At 35.7% G+C, this 13,302-nt stretch overlaps 1 long non-coding RNA gene across 1 annotated transcript; it reads right to left on the bottom strand.

Moving 5' to 3' along the window:
- Nucleotides 1-2,543: 2,543 nt before the first annotated feature.
- On the bottom strand, nt 2,544-11,451 carry LOC145766268 (uncharacterized). Its single transcript, XR_014288697.1, has 3 exons — nt 11,351-11,451; nt 3,498-3,658; nt 2,544-2,675 (listed from the first exon to the last, which is right to left on the bottom strand). It is a non-coding gene; the product is annotated as an uncharacterized LOC145766268 (long non-coding RNA).
- Nucleotides 11,452-13,302: the final 1,851 nt, after the last annotated feature.

Here is a 13,302-nt window from a genome sequence, read left to right on the forward strand (position 1 = left end):
AGATAAAGTTTGCTGTTTCAACTATAAATACTTTATTCAAATATTAATCAAGAATTCTCTTCAACTAACAAGACGTAGAGCGAGGCAATGTAAATATGGCTTACCCTCAATTTCAGACTTTTTGGTGTCAGCTATAATGGGACGGTTGTCTTACAAGAAAATAATAACTTTTTGGTCTCAATTTCCAAAAAAGCAAAACAAGACACTTGAATTATTTTGAATTTTATTTTCTGAGAAGCTCTTCAGAATGCTGTCAACAAAGAACATTCTCATAACATTGCAATATCGCCTAGCGATGTTGTGAAAATGTAACACAAAACCCAAAACCTATTCTTCTAAATCGTTTATATTTCATACTGAAAACACTCCAGTCACAAATTCTCTTTTGTAACTTATGGTTATGAGAAGTATGGTTAATACAACGTAATAAATGCAGCAGTTTGTCAATTGAGATTTTACCAACACAGAAATTGGCCATATAGCTCATTGATCTTTGATTAGTGAAAAACATCAGGAAATAATGTCAACCTAAAATCACTATTTAACATTTGCAATCGATATTTCAGGACATTTTGACATGTAGATCTGCGTAATAACAAGTCGGTTCACAAATGTCGCTTGTAGATTTCGAAATGCGCCCAATTTCTGTCAACTATTTCGGATGAAATTTTTATTCTTGAAATTTGTTGCGATCCATCTATAAATATATTCCCCCCTGATTATATAGAACAACACGGTAGTCAGTAGTCAATAATTGAATTTAACCGTAAGTAGAAATGTAGATTGCTGCGGCATACCACAGTGTGTCATTGAGCAAGAAAATATGAAATCACCGAAACATCAGGAATTTGTGACACGGCATAAAAAGATGAAAAGCGAAGAAAGATGTAAAAAATCATTACAAAAGCCGAGTCAAGCCCAAGGGCGACCTTTCTCAACTGATTTCAGATCTGCAAACATCCATCATAGAAAACACACCACTTGTCTTCTTCGTTGTACACGAAAGTTAGAAATCTCCTTTGAAAAACTAATCTCAATGTGATTTTTTTTCCTCATTACTCTTTCCGTTCTCTGCCATTTCATCTTTATTGCAAGTTTAACAGACCAAAATATTTCAATTCTCTGTTACCTTGAGTTGAAAGCTTAACTTTTACTCTCTGGCTACGGAGCAAGAAGCATAAACAAAACTATTAAAAAACCTATGTTGTCGGAGAGTAGCTGATTCTTGTGACCAGACAGTTAGAAGGCAAATGCAGATTGTCCAAAGTAACCTTTCCTGCCAGTTAAGTTTTCTGGATACACTTTAGAGCAAATTGCAGGCAAATAAAAGAAAGCGACAATCACCTAATTATCGACGGCAGCAAATGAAGTTTAAATGATTTAAAAGTGGGCTTTTTCTTTTCTGTGTACAAGAAAGATGCATTAAAAGGCTTTTAAACTTAATTGCAAACAAACTCTTAACTTAATTGCAAAAATACATTAAAATATATCTGCAACCAGTAAATACGGAGCGGCACGTTGTTAAAATTTAAACAGTTTCTACTTTTCTTCTTGCATTTAAAATATTCTTTGCTAGCCATGCTTTCTGCAGGAAGCAACTCGGAAAACAACAAAAATCGAGTAAAGAAGCTAGACGGTATTACTAATCGATTTTCTGCTTTTGTGTTGCATTTCATAGAAATAACAAGTCATGAAAATTTTCTTCATAAGCCGAGAGGTAAATAATGCGTGGCGTTCTTTTTTCTGTATAAGTCTGTGTTTTCAGTTTCTTGCAAATTGTTATTTATGGAGAGTCATGCAACCTGTTTTCACATTGCAACTAGTGCAGCCAAAACTGACGCCATTAATCTGTTACGATTTGGTTTATGTCGAGGTGTGGCAACGATGTTAATTCTTTTAGCAGCAATTGTCGACAATGATAAAACAAGGTTTTACCACGTTTTCAAATAAAAGTAGCGTCCTGTACTTGAATCATGGAATGAAAAAGAAAAGTAAAAAGCAATGCTCTGTCTAGTTCAACCTTAGTAAATTTATTTTTGGTGTCCAGGCTGTGGTTGGAGTATTTCATTAAAAAGAACTGGAAGAAAAGGTAGCCAACCTCTGCTCCACCTTTGGTAATGGTAATGGTGAGAAGCCCTTACTTGATCCAAGCATCGGGGGATGAGAAGATAAGGTTCTCATTATACTAAGCCTTCGGCACTAATGAGTAGGGTGGCCAGTTCCTTTCTCTCGGCCGCCTTTCCTTCAGCAACTACGCCCCCCAATTTATTACACCCTGGGTAGAAGTGAGCGGTGTTTTTCAACAATCAGCTTAAGTTGGGAGTCGAACCAGGATTGCATGATTGCAAAGCAAGCGCCTTATCTGCTGCGCGATCCACCGCCATTCCACTTTTAAGCATATCATAAAGTATTTTACCAGGTGCTCTCCAGGAGTATCGAACCCAGGTTCTTTTGATCGACAGGCAGACGTTCTCACCACTCGGCCATGCAACGCAAACTTTGTAATGGATGCAAATAAATATATGAGCGAAATAACGCTGCTGGGAAAACTAGTATTCATGTGTTGAAATAGGTGTACAATGTCGTTCAATGGAACGAACTAGTTTGTATTCCGCGGCAGGTAATATCACCACACTCTCCACTGCATGGCAACATTTCAACCCATATTTCATCACCTATGAATAATTGAATATATTACAAGAGCAATGTTTATCATTGAAACAACATGATTAAACTGTTTACCAACAACTAAATGTCGCAACCAAAATATGAAATCAAGACTAGACCCAAAAGCATATTATTACATCCCAATATCACTCAAAAACAAAAATTCAGCAAGGTATGGCACTAGCACTACCACGCTTAGTTGAAGGGCAAAGCAAGCCAGGGGGAATTTACTGTTTTTTACGTCTAGCAACTTTGAAATGGTGTAAAATCTGCAAGCTTCTGCTGGCCGGAAATGTCTGCATACAGCCACGAGAGAACCACGTATTTTGACAGCTATTGGTTGCGCGGCCTAGTGGTAAGGGTGTGTGACCGACGATTGAAAGGGAGTCGGTTCCACACCCACCAAGAGTAGGCAAGTTTGTCTGGGCAAAAAGACTCAACACATGTTTGGAGATGGGAACGTAAATTGACTTCCTAGCTTTGGTAGGATCAAAGTTTAAAAATAAAAACCGACGCTCTTTGAATGGTGGTTGGCTGACAAGAGAATTTTACTGTAAACTTGAAAATACTGTCAAACCAAAAAAGTGAGGATGCTAGCTAGCCGCTTGCTACATCTAATTTCCAGTTATCAAAACGTCATTTTTACATCATATTACTGTCTGGCAACATTTAAAACGATGTAACAATAGCACATTTGCTGGCTGGAAATTAGCGGTCACATAACAACATTGCCTACTCTGACCTCCCACGATAATTGATGACGACACTGAGGATGGTGACCCATTTTTTATAAGGATCTAGTCTAGCAGAAACAAACGAGAATGTCTTACATGTTGCCACTGGCGAAAGATCGAGTTAATAGTGAAGACCATCCAGGTAGCAAAGCCGTCCTGTTGCCGCTGATTCAACGTCACAGGTGGATTTAGCTAGATGGGGTTCTTCAATCTTTGATCAAAAATGGGAAAACGACGCTTTCATCCACCAGTTTTGTCTAAAAATAAACTAAACCTTTATTTTAGTCGCATAAAACATTTCTGAACTATTTTAATGAAATGATTCTATGCTGACTCATTCACATGAAAACGTACTTGGATAACACCTGTAGAAAAGATGTTGCTATCAACAAAATACTTTAGCTGAGTTCTACTTGCAATCATGACTACAAGTAAGAAACCAACTTTATGTTTGCACGTGTTAGACTGTTTTTTTTTCTGACATGAAAAGGTACCTTTGGCGAACTCAGGCTAGCCAACTGGTCCCAAAACTCGGTGTTCTTAAAGTAAACGAAACAGAAAAGCGAGCTTCCATAAGCATTGTTTACACCACAGTGAATTTTTCTGATAACCCCTTGAAACGTATCAAACTTCTACTGAACTATCCTTTAGTTTCTTGGAAAAAAACGATCTTTTACACTGAAATAAACCAACATAGGAACTTGGGTAACACAATTTAGTGTCGTTGGTTCATACCTGAATTACGAACACACTTTAGCTAATTTTTTTCTTGTCGAATTCAGAAATGTTTTTGTTTTATATCATAGTTATTAGTTTTTAGAACATGAACATCAGTGGTTTATAAAAGGTCGATAGAACGGAACAAAGGCAGTTTTTCAAAGGTATCACCTGAAGTTTGAACATAAAAATTAAAAAAAAAATTGGCCAAACCTGTAGACATTAGTATGCGACTGATTGATACATCTGGTAAGCAGAACTTCAATAGCTATACAGTGCATCTGTACCTCATGGTAATCATGAGAGCCTGTACCATTGCATTTGCCACATCAACCTTCTGTACAAAATCACGGAAGTGAAAATGCAAGAAAAGTTGAAAAAATAATCTGAAAGTGCTAAGTGGTCCAGAGAAGCTGTTTTTTTTTCACTCTTCAGCTAAACAACATTGCAACAAATCTTTGCTGTTCTCTAAAATAACTCGTATGCAAAGCATACTTCACCAAAGCTCGCAGAAGTTGTTACAATGACAAATGTGAAAACAGCACAACCTGTAGTCTACTTGTTTTCCCGACTGAAAATTTAACACGAACATACAAGCACTAAGCAGAAAGCTTCAATAAAGACTACCTACCGATACTAAGAGGTTTTGCTTTAAACTAATAGACAGAAAAAGCGGCTCCATGAACTGGTCAGCAAACAATCGAGCTTGGTTATGTACTTTCCACGTCCATAAGCTGAATTAGAATGCATAATTTTTGCAAAATCATATTTTAGTAGGAAACGAAAAACACCCTTGCCTTAAAATAGTGCTGGTTAAAACAAAAGACAATTTTACCAGGAAGTAATGCAAATTAAATGAAAATGTGGAGAAAAAACGTGAAACAAAAGCTAAACAATAACAAGAGAAAAGGAGTGAATACACAATATGCTATGAGTTTTCTGTGACTAAAAATAAATCCACTTTAAATTTTAGGGCCCTCCAATTAGAAATAAAACGATTAAACGAACTGAAATGCCAGCAGAAAGATTAAATAAAGAGGAATTAAGAAAAATAATCTAGACTTTTCTGTAATTAAATTTTAAAATGCCATTTTATCAAACTAACATACGAATTCATTTTAAAGCCTCGTCTACACCAAATGGGCTTACAAGTGCAAACGTGATCTATTTCCATGCTTTGCTGGTTTAGAACGACGTAAAATAAACGTTAGTGCACTGCGTTCAACAGCATGCTCATACACAAACATTAATATTATTATATTTCACATTAAACTTATATTTCAGTACCAGTTGACAACTTAATACATGGAAAACTGCCAACAACATGTCGGCAAGGTCTATTAGTGACGCATCCATTGAAACATGAAGCTTGTAACATGAAACAAAATGCTGTTTAATTTTTTTGATTATGAAACAAACTTTTGCAATGACAGAAAGAGTTGTGACGAAGGCGCAACCGTGGCAAATTAATATATATTCTAATGTAAATTATGATGCATTTAATGTATAAATTAACCATATCAGAGGCTTGTTCTGAACGGACGGGATGCAATGTGAAATTTGTAACGCTTATAGTGTTTAGGTTTGGGGAAAGCTACACTTTTTCGAGGCTGGTTGATTGGGTAGTAAATAAAACTGAAACCATACATGGTTTTTGCGTATCTTGACCATATTCAAACAAAGTTAAACAAATTAAATACTGCATGAACCAATCTCACTTTTTTTAATTCGTTTTTGAAGTCTTATTCGTTAAAATATATCTTAGTGTAGTTCACTTATCTCATTTTTAAGCATTTTACCTACTTTCCTTAATAAAAAAAACGTCTAATTGTTACACGTCTAAACATGAAACGTTTAATTGTGCAGCATGCTTGGAAAATAACACTTTCCAAAAAGCGCAAATAAATTTTTCATAAGTAGAAAGAAAGCTGCACTCAGAAAATTAAAAAAAAAATCTTGAAACGAAAATCGTAGTTGGTGTAATGACCAAGACGACGAAACTTAAACTCCACTGCACCAAAGGCAAAACACAATGCTTTGAATGTCAAAGCCATGAGGTAGTAATTCTAAATCATGTTCGTTGCAATTATTCGTATGGATGGCGGATGCAATTAAAAAATGCATCAAAAAGCGACTTCTCCATAACCGTTCAAAAAACAAATTTAACTTTAACGAGAAAAACAAGCAACCACAAAACTGGACTATTAAGTCAACTCTCCTTTCCAGTAAGGAAGTAACTGCTTTTCTGAGCGAACATTATCAATAACTTTTATATAAGTTAAACTAAAAATAGTTTGCCTGGTTCTGAAAACACCAGATGATCATCTGCCTGAAACAGCAAAACGAAACTACTAAACATAGCCTATTGTTTTATCAGCGATTCGCAAAACCCTTTCTGCAATAACGCTTTTTGTGCACACAGGAAGCCATAGCAATTGACACCGAATTTTACATACCGTACATGCGACATATTCAAAAGTAGAGTCCACACAAAAGAGAAACTACACAACAGTATCAAATTTTCTTTCAAAGTTGCTACAGCTTTTACAGACTCGACAGGACTGGTACTAAGTGAAAAATAGGCAACAATCCAGACTGAACTGGAGATAATGATGTATATTACCATAAGCCATGTTTAACGGAACCACCTGAACTAATAACTAGCCTATCTCTGATTAAAATCGTGGACAATAAATCACAATAATTCAAAGTTGGCTGTCTGCTTCATGAAATATTGAAGCAACCCAAAATGGAATTCTAATACTTTAAGCAAACAAATTGAGTCAGACTGGTCTGAAGCAGAGGTGGATAAATATTTAGATAAAAGTTTAAAAAAGCATAGTGGTCGCCCAAAAAATAGCAAGCTCTTTCAGTAAGATTTTCCGTAGATTTTTGAAACCTTACAAAACGGTGAAAGAAGTTTAATACAAAGAAGAAAAAAAAACGCTTAAAAGCAACAATACAAGAATAGGTTTTTAGTTGAAAGGCGTTTTTGTCACAAATGAAAGACCAGCAAATTGCCTTTTCATATGAAAAACCACATTCTTAGTCCACAATATGTGTTAGCTTCATTAAATCAACTTTAACTGACGCTATAAAGACGAAATATACTGCAATAAATATTCCACTGAGAAATATTTCGTTTCAACCCTGATCGCAAAAGTCTCTCAAGCAAACGAAAACTTTTTGTCCTCTGAATGTGACGATTGAAAAAATTGTTGTTCAGGACAAGAAAACTGTTTCGATATTTCTTTGAAATAAAACGAGAGTAGGAAATTTGAGAAATGTTTGAGCTTAAAAAACAAGCGTTGTGGTTTCTCGGGTGACGATCGGGCGAGACCTATTGTTAAACTTTATTCGCTCATTAAGTGGGTTACAAAATACGAAAAAAACTTTGCCACTGTAGAAATACATCAACAACAAACAAAATGTTAACAAAAGCACAGAGAATATTCAATTGAGTTGAAATTAAAAACGAAAAGGTGTTATTTTCAGGTCTGCGTATCAAATAACTCAAAGACCTCATCAATAGCTTCAAAAAATACAGAAAATTTGGCACTGGGACCACGGCTAAGACCGGTGAATAAAAGTTCAGACAAATATGTCGCTTTTCGTCCGATGAACGTTAATTTAAAAGCAAACGTCCTTGAAGATTTGAAAACCAAATGTCTTTGTTATGGACCTTTCATCGGTTTCAATCATAAAGTTAGATTATTGTAAAGCGGTTATCTTGGCTGTTGTTTAGGAAAGCTTAAACTGGAACAGCTTAAATCAGTTTTAATTTCAGAAAGGAAACGAAATAGCGTGATGAATTTTTTTCAATTCACTGTGTATGGTTTACAACAGAACGATTCGATATTTTAACGAAGCAATTTGATGTTGTGTATTTTTGACTCCCATGAGAAAATCAAAACCGCCGTGGAAATATCTCCATGGTATCAAAATTAAATATTTTTAAAACAACGTTTTCGGCCTTGGTTGGTATTCCCGGGCGTATGCTGAAGCGATACATTACTTTAAGCGTTGTCAAAAAAAGTAAATAAAACAAACCAAACTGCTGATAATTTTCTTGAAAAACTTGACGGTTGTTTCTTGTTTTTTAAACTTGAAACCAATGAAAATTTTTTATTCGAAATAGAAGGTGTAAAAGAAATGCTTATGATGCTTCCTCAAAGTATAAGTCTATCGGAAACCACAGATTTTGTCACATGATGACTACATGTGGTCAAAAAGTTTACCTAAATTAGACGTTATCTAACGTTGGACGTAAAAAAATGAGACATAATTAGAAAGTTTGAAATCCTTGTCAATTTAAAAGCTTGGTTGGCAAATACTCAGTGTGTTTGTTTATGGACATTTTCGTGTGAAATTATCGCCGAAATAAGAAAAAGGACACACGGAAAAGTCGGAATTTCTTGTAACATGAATTCTGGAATGCGTCTGGGGAATCGACAAAAACAGCAACGACCTCCAGCTCGTTTATCGAAGGTCACATATCGGCTTTCAATCACTTAAAAAAAAAAAACGTAAAAAGCGTCGGATATTTCACAATTATTACGCCTTGTTAAGTTGAGTTGATGCAAATTTAACAGGTCGGAGTCGAGTATTTTAATCCATAAGATTTTCAGACGCAACATTGTGGAAAATCCTGTTCTACATGCAAATGCTTAACCACATTGCAATAAAACCAAACTAGTACGCATGTAGTGAGAAAACATGGCGACCAACAGGATTTGTTGTGTTTGCAGGGATCCAACATTTATCTGAGAAATTGAATCAATTAAAAAAATCAGAATTTGTAAGTTGGGATTGTGACAAAAAAATCTCAAAGGGAAAGTGGTGGCAAATGACTTTTTAGACAACATAATTCGTTGGCGCTGGTAAAAAGTAAGGGTAAGGATCTGTTGAACAGTTAAGCTTTGTGCATGAGAAATACTATTTTCCATATGAGCACCCCCCACACTCGACCAACCGACTTGTCTGCTACGTTTGATATACTCCCAAATTGCACGATGTTACCCCTTCGGGTTATTCAGTGAAAGTTTATGTATCAAAATTATTTATACATTGTTTGTTTATTGGTTACGTCCTGCACAACCCAACAAGCAAACGTTATAATTTTTTATATAGTTTCAACGTTCAACTTTTACTAGCTAGTGAAGAGCTTGCTCATAGCTGGGGCAGGCTTCAGACTGAAATAAATTTATTTCAAGTAAACATTCACCAAAGGAAAGCAGTTTCGAAAACTTGGCAACTGACCATCCAAAAATGTATCAACCTCCTTTGAAAAATCAGATTCCGTTGCATTTAGGGCACTGCAATAATTTTTGATTAGTTTAATGTCCATTTGAAATTAGCAATGGCGATGTACATAATATTCTATTGGAAGAAAACGGTAAATTAAAGTGTTGGACTGAAATGAAGGTCGGTATGTTTGTTTTCGAAATCTACTGTATTGTGGAATCTATGATTGTGTTTTATCATTTACTTTCAGCACTGAGCAACGCAATTATAAAGCAGGATAGGATACAATGTAAATATAAAAGAAAGTCATTTTCTGAGCAAATAGAAATAAATCTTCCAAGCAAAAAGTCCTTAGCAAAAATTTACTTTTGTAATTTGAAGTCAAACATCTATTTAGGCCATGGATGCGAGATGGAAGGTCTGCAGACGTTGAATTTAATATAAAAATGGCAGATTTTGCTGTCTTGGGGTAGACCTCACGCTATAGTAGCAACAAAACTGTTATCCTCGACAGCTGTCACAGTTTGTACCAAAATATTTGGTTACTTCAATAGGTTTACTTACATTGCTTGCAAATGAGGACGGTTTAAAAGAAAACATATTCTAAAATCAAGCCTAGTTCGTAAGACACGCCTCTGTAAAAAACGTTGTTGTTGCATAACTGCTTTGACCTTTTCGGTCCCTTCCGATTTACGAGCAAAACATTGGTGTTTCCAATTCAGTCCTTGAAATAAACATATTTTCTACAAATAGGAAAGTATTTCTGTCTGGAATAAATGGTCCTGAAAGCTATGGTAGCCTATGTTGGAAAGCATTTCAAGGCACGAACTAAAACATAAGCTGCTTTTCGTAAGAATAATGCAAAAATACCGCTTTCTATCCATTATTATAAATTTTTATATTTTTGAATCTAATCTGAATAATGGCACTATTTTGTACGATTGGATATGCAAATTGCAGGATAATTAGCAGCTGCTACAATTAAAGATTAAAAAACTTTTCGTGACTAAGAAGTAATTATTAAAACCGCTAGTGAAACCGATTGACATATCAGTAACAAGTCAAAAAGCATAGAATTTTTTAAATACACTACATGAAATAGTACGCGTGATGTCATATTACTGTGACGTCACTATAATTCCGTCATCACAGTGTTTATTACGTTTTGATAGATAAAACAAAAGCTTAAAAGTTGAAGAAAAACTTATCAATCGTTTCAACGGTTGCAGCCCTAACGTTTCGGCGTCCGAGTATCACTGACTTCTTCAGTCAGGCAGAATCCCAAGTCGGCCAGAGATGAGTAATTTATGGCCTGGGGTTTGAACTCGGGTATGAGTTCCAGTGTTTTCTGACAAAATAATCTAGCAGTAACCACGCGACAATTGTAACATTCTTCAAATTTAACATCTCATGGATAAGCACCACGGCCATCTTTACTGGTGAAACAAGACGAGCAGTTTTTAAACGTGTTTGGAAGAATGTTTTCGTTTTCTGAAGGAGGTAGAAATAAGGCACAACCAGGCTAACTTTTGTTGGAAGAAAATATTAACAAATTTGTAGAAATATGAAAACTTCAAAAAGCTTTTACATGGAATGGGAAACCTTTCTCTTTGATTTCAAAACGTTTTAATTTTTCTGTGCAAATTCCTAAAATACTTGATTTTTTTAAAGACATTTTGTAATTTGCAAAAATTGTATTCTCTGACCGCCGGCACAACTACAAGCGAGCGACAGTAGTTTTATCACCAATGGCATCGATATATTGAAGTTCGTTCCCTACTCATAAACAATATTGTGCTATCAGTGATTTTTTTGTGACCAAAGGCAATTAAATACCATCTAAATGATGTAACATTGCTACTGCTTACGAACTACCGATAGTGTCAGCTGTAAGCAGCAACTCGCCAGCCAACCCAAAAAAAACTTTAAAAACAAATATACACTTCAAACGGTAATGGCAAAAGCACTGATATTCTTAACATTTTTACCTTAAAATATCTTCTGCTCTTGTGAAACACCAAAGGGATCTTTTCTTCTAACAATACCGGTTACATAATTTACACTAGTTTCATTTGTGTAGCTTTACTCTGAAACCAAGGTGAAAGACATTTAGCGTGACGTAGTAAAAAGTTAAATGTCAATAGAAAGTCTCATTGGTAGTTGAGCATATGACGTCGGCCAACACTAGAAAGAGATTGATCGAGCTAAATTTCACTCTACCAGTCTAATATGCAAAATGCATCAACATATTGTACGTAATAGCTTAATTGAAGTAGCCGACTGTCAACAGAACTAGGTTCAAAGAAGTTCTGTGACAAAATTAGCTTTCAGGGATGCCATTTCTTTCATTGCTATTAAACTGGTATCTTTTGACGTTTTTAACACGACAAGGAATAAACAAAAAAGAAAATAACTTTTCAAAAAGCACAAAAAAGCACTTCAAAAGAAATTGATTGGCATCTCTCTTCGTTGTCATTTCTGTCAGTTCGTGACCTTTTGGTCGCAGACATCGTGTAAACATAATAAGCTATGACGTTTTCCTTTTATCCAACTTAAAATTAAACTATGATTCGTAAATGACGTCATCGATGACAAAAAACGCCTCTTAAGAGTACCAAATCAAAGATTACTGACCATGAAAACGAAAGAGTTAATGGATTAATGTCGGTTTTTGAACCAAGCACAAAATTCAACCCTGGTAAAAAGCATTTTTTCTTGCAACTCCTCAAAATCGATGCCAGATGGCGAGGTGTAGTTTTTTAAGACTCACCAGAAAGCAAATCAGACATTTTTTGCATTGATTCAAAGTTTGCAGACGCTGAATCAATGTAAAAAACGACAGATTTGCTGTCTTTGTGTTTATTACGTTGTATATATGTTTCATACAGTACGTTGTTGTTGCAGTGTATTTAGACATTTGACTTAGAGCATCTGCGTTGTTGTAAAAAAATGCAAAATTATATCGCTGCACACTTGCACCAGTGGCTAACGCACAACACAATCATTCCCAAACCCACGCTACGTCTTCACACCATCACGTTATTTTTCCGAAAGTGTGCGCGACGATTTCGTACAGAAGTCACATCAGCAAGCAACAGATTGGCGTTGATGAAGTTGCTTATGGAAAGCCCTGGTTCGATTCCAGGTCAGGTCATACTTGCATCGGCTGTATTTTTTTTAGGCAGTAAGGCGGAAATACAGAAATGAATTGTCCTGGAAGGCGTTTGCCAAACAATGGAAAATACAAAGCACTTCAACTAACAGAGTTCGGTTAAAAAGGCAATTAAAAAAACTATGTGCTGAATCCCAACAGCAAGCGTCACGACAAAAACACAATGGAAGGTTTGTGGAAACTCAACTCAGTGCTGAACAGTGAACATTCAGCATCCCAAATGATGGTGCAAGATGCTCCGCTGAGAAGACATAACAAGTTAAATAAAAACTATTTCCGAACATCAGAAAGGTTGTGAAGATTTGTGGTAAGGTACAAACATCGCGGAGCTAAGACAATGGCCCAGACAGCAAAATACGTCATTTTTACAATGCAAAAATGACGTATTTTGCTGTCTGGGGCACTGGTTCCAACAATTCTAGCGGGTCAACTAAATGGCTGCCTCAGACTCAGAGGGTTGCAGCTTACAGTGAAAAGGTTGACATCCTTCTCACATGATGTAATTTTACAAGTCACGTGACCTTGACGTTGTTGCATTAATGTGATGAAAACAAATTGTAAGATATTGCAAAGTTTCAAAAACTATAAATAGTTACGGTGCGTTCAAAGGATCACACTGAGTCTAAAGACTCTAAGTAAAATGAAACCAGTCGCAAGAAACGACTCTTTCATTTGTTGTTCTAGACTAGACTTGGAATTCAAGAGGTCCATCTTCTCAAAAGATAAACATAAAAGTATCTAGCACTTAGTCTGTATCTAAGAGACGAC

Source organism: Aplidium turbinatum, chromosome 3 (genome assembly GCF_918807975.1).
Source record: "Aplidium turbinatum chromosome 3, kaAplTurb1.1, whole genome shotgun sequence".
Lineage (NCBI taxonomy): Eukaryota > Metazoa > Chordata > Ascidiacea > Aplousobranchia > Polyclinidae > Aplidium > Aplidium turbinatum.